Below are 538 nucleotides of genomic sequence, written 5' to 3'. Positions count from 1 at the left end.
GTATGTTTCCGTAGTATACATCATCTCCAGATGCAGAACAAACGCCAGCATCATAAGTCGTACTCGAACGTCTCCTCTTTTGAGTTGTGAATGCATATCCTCGAGTACAAAATCTTGGATATGACTTCACAACATACGCTGCTCCACGCACCATCTCGCGTATCCAATCGTCAAATGTTTCACCTCTGGTCGTACCAGCAGACACCTATTAATAGCACATATATATATTATATCAACATATGTGAATTAGTATAAATATGTGATAAATAATATTTTAATTTGTTTAAAGCACTCACATAAGTAAGCATCCTTTCAGAAAATTCTCTCTGCTTCAGTTCTTCAAGTTCCTCCTCTGTGGCGTATATATATTCGAACCGCTTTTCTTCCATGAAAATACTGGACATATGTTGACAATAATATAATTAATTAATATTTAAATTTCAACTTGTTAAAATAAAAATTTGTAAGCTAATTTATTTACCTCTCATATTGAAGAACATCTTCGCAGTTGGTGAGCAAATATGTTTGCAAATGACTG

The sequence above is a fragment of the Brassica oleracea genome, chromosome C2 (assembly GCF_000695525.1).
Source record: "Brassica oleracea var. oleracea cultivar TO1000 chromosome C2, BOL, whole genome shotgun sequence".
NCBI classification, from domain to species: Eukaryota; Viridiplantae; Streptophyta; class Magnoliopsida; order Brassicales; family Brassicaceae; genus Brassica; species Brassica oleracea.
Note: the sequence above shows the minus strand (reverse complement) of the source record.